Consider the following 4,048-nt stretch of genomic DNA (forward strand, 5'->3'; position numbering starts at 1 on the left):
ATTTTCACGCCAATTATCTGCTGCTATCACTTCATGTTGCAGCTTGGTAATGCACAGCCCTATTTTGCAAAGATCTGTACACAATTCCTGGAAACTGAAAACACATAACGATGACCGCTGCTATAGTTTTGATAGTGGTGACACAGGTGTGACAGAGGATGGAGGGTAGTTAGTGTGAGGCAGAATGGTAACAGTAGTGTTACAGGTATGCTTGGTTTATTGGGATTCAATGAGGGATAAAACTGAGACTAAAATGCGTTATAAAATAGAAAAATGTGATAGCTTTTTAAAATTACTTTATGTTCCATGAGAAGATGTGACCAATGATTGATATTTCTTATTTGTTTCCAGTTTGTGAGGACAGTCCTCTAAATGACAGCTAGGACAACTTGTGTGTGTTTTAAATATATGTTTGGTGGAAATTCAAGTGGGGATAGATAGCCAATCGTGCAAAAGAATAGAGAAAGAGGAATTCTGAAATCTATGATTACAAAGAGTGTTTGAATTAAGATTGAAGATAGTCAGTTTGCACATTTATCTGTGATAGGGAGACCCATTTTGAGCATTTTGTATTGAGCGGTGTGTATTTTCTATTCTATGGGGAATCTTTTAATAGATTAGTTATTAGACTTCTTTGTCATTTCAAATGTATTGTTACAGACTTGCGTGCAACGGTTGGTGCCAGAGGGCCGATTAGTCACTTTCCCACTTAGAAAGGATTTTGGTTCTTAATCTCACTGTGTTTTCTTTTATTTTAAATAGCTGATTTTAATTGCAGGTACTGGAGGAAATCCCCCCCTTTGAGTGTCCCGATCAGGTGTTAAAATGGCATGAATTAATTTTCTTAAAATAAGTGTGAGTGTGATTCCTTTTTGTTCCGGTGATTGCAGGGAGTGATTGCAGTTTGCTAATTTAAAGGGTTTGCATGAATTTCATGATTTTTAATAACTATTCTGATCCCTTTCCTTCTCCTCTAGTGCCAGATCTTTGGTTTATGACCAGATACATGCTTTGTAAGATTTGTAGACTAATCAGGTGGTTTTCACAACCAAGAAAGCAAAGAAGAAGATGACTCATGTTCTTGGGGGAATTACATGTCATGTCCACAGAACACAGTTGATGGTTTGAGACAATGCGTTCTAGCTCAGACCCAGCACAGAGGCTGTCTGGCAGGCTTCATCACCGGAGTGTACCCTAAACTTAGCTCATCACTCACAGTAATAGACAATAATCCCCTTTCTTACTGCTTCTGTTGCTTAATTTATTTTAGGACAATTGGAACAATACTAAAAATGCTACTACTAACAACAACAACATAATAACTTTTGTGTAGACCCGTCACTGTCATACCACATTATATTATTGTAACTACATTACATTATAACTAACATCTGTTTTCTTTCAATTCTTTTACATCAAACTCAGCAATTGACCACCACCTGGCATACAAACAAACAAAAGGGAGAGCATTACTCACTCATTCACTTTTGGAGGAATTTATCCGCCCAGTAAACAGATGTCCATGGATGTCTCACATGTCTGTGTACTGACAGAATAAAAGGGGAGTAAATATTAAAAATAGATCAGGCAGGCTGAATGAAGCCTGGTTACTCAAACAAGCCACCTGCAATGGCACCACCTGTCAATAAGTAATTATGCATAACTTTATGGCATTATGTAATTTGAATTGGAGAGTTATGAAACATCACGCCAGTACACCTGTCATGAATGGGGAAATTAACTATGAAGGCTAAAATAGAAGTCACAACCTAACGCATCCATGATAAAAAAAAACGGGCAGGGACAAATCTGGCCATTTAAATGGTCTTGATAAGATGCAGGCTTATTAAATATTAAATATTTCTTAAGCTTACAAGAACAAAAACAGATTGAATAAGATCCACAGTCTTAATAGTAATAAACTTCCATGCCTCAACATGGTGACGAGCAAATTAACTAAAATGAAAGCACAATAATTCCAGTCAAACACTCCTGATACCTGATACTGTCACTAATTAGAGGGACTTACCTCTAAGGGGTGACCACTAATGCTAATTTAATTGCCAGACAGCTCCTTCTCTTCACTCTGCCCATTACAAAGTCATTCATGTAGACCAACAAGTGGTGCCTGAAATCAGGCCTCTGTAGCACAGCAGGTGAATGAACACAGATGTTCCTGAGGTCCTACAAAAGCCCCCTCAGTCCACTTCACAGGACTGCTGGTCAGCTTATGTTTGAGGTTGGTAAAATGAGCCAGACAGAATCTTTGATAATAAGCACCTAAGCCAAAGAAAAACCTCACCTTAGTGTTGGTATGGAGCCTAGTTCATGTTTTCAACCTTGTCCATTCGAGGCCAAACCTTCCTTCACTTTTCCTTAGTTGGTATTCTAATGCTCTCCTGTCATCACTGACCCACTTTGCTAGCGATTTAGTGTGAGTCTCACAACAGGATTTACTTTGTCAGGGCAATAATTCTTCCAGTCTTAAGCTGTAAATTACCACATTGCCTTTCTTTTGTACAAGAAACAGATGCAGTTCTGAAAAATGACCAGTGTGGAAAACAGAAATCAAATGCTGTAATCACAAACAGAAGACATCATGACTATGGAGTGCTTTTCTTATTTAAGCCTCATTTCAGTCTGATTAAATATGGTGGTAAATCCCTATTATTGACTGCAGAGTTTATCTGACTCTTCAGGAACCTTCTTTTTCACATTTAGTTTGTCATTATCACACAAATCAGGAAATAGAGAAGAACCAGCATGTTTCTTTATACGCTGTTGTAAACATGTAGACCCAGAGGGAAATACACTCTCTACTTTACATTATAGGGTGTGTTCCTTTGAATTCCTTTGAGATTAAAGTAATAGTGTAGGAATGATGTGAGATATAATATATCACTATAATACTGACAATTATATACAGGTATGCTGTACTAGTATCCTCCGTCACCCTCTGAGAATAGGATGGACTGGGGATAAAAATCGACTGTGGACTTTTGACTCAAACCAGACACAACCAGCCATACAGACAATGTCATTAAGACAGACATGATCACTTAAATGAACAGTGATGGGTAGTAAATGATTAGATCTATCAGGATTTTGTAATCAGATTACATTTGAAAAAGTGTAATTCTTATAGATTCTTTGTCAATTGTGATTACAGTTTGGATTACGTCTTATTTTATTATTATTTCAATATCATGATATTCCACCGTGTAGTGTGTTTGAGATTATGTTCAACAGACTCAAGGCATCTATGTTTACACCATATGTATTGAAAATGATTGATGAGGATTTAAAAAAGCGTTTTTTGGCATGAGCTGCAATATTTTCAGGGTTTTATTGTGAAGTAATCCAAAAGTATCCATATTAGATTCATATTACATTTTTTTAATTGTTACTTCTTACAAAATAAACGTCATATAATTTGTAACTTGGATTTGACTACATTTTAAAATAATTTGAACCAACAGTGGTGGTTACATAATTATAGAATTAATGATAATGTGAAAACATTTTTTGTGTTGATGTTTACACAATGTCACATAAGGTTCGGATTCACAGTCACATTTTTTCTGACTGTGAGGTAGAAACAATTTCACACTACAGCATTACCACTACAAAGAGCACAGATGAAATGCAAAGAGAACTGAGAGTTCAGAGGGGGAAAAAGTGTGTGCTTATACAAGGATCGAGTGTTGTGTGTGTGTGCTCCCTGCTCACAGTCTGTGCAGACTCAAAACGCACTGGTCATAGCCACAGATGACATTACTGGATGCATTACAGATAAATCGGAGTCCTGCTTTTTGTTACATTACTAATTGGTTAGTTTGATATCCCCCCTCAGACCAGCGCCTCACAAAGCTCAATATAAAGAATATAAAATGATGCCATGACTTTCAAGCGCTGTGACTTAACGTCAACGTCCTTGAACGTTTCAGCCCCACCTTCACATATTTTTGCTTTGTTATTCATGTTAAGTGAGCCTGCAATAGCCATCTGGTAACACTGTGAGTGATGAACTGACGTTAGGAGATGCTTC

The sequence above is a fragment of the Larimichthys crocea genome, chromosome XI (genome assembly GCF_000972845.2).
Source record: "Larimichthys crocea isolate SSNF chromosome XI, L_crocea_2.0, whole genome shotgun sequence".
In the NCBI taxonomy this organism is placed as follows: domain Eukaryota; kingdom Metazoa; phylum Chordata; class Actinopteri; family Sciaenidae; genus Larimichthys; species Larimichthys crocea.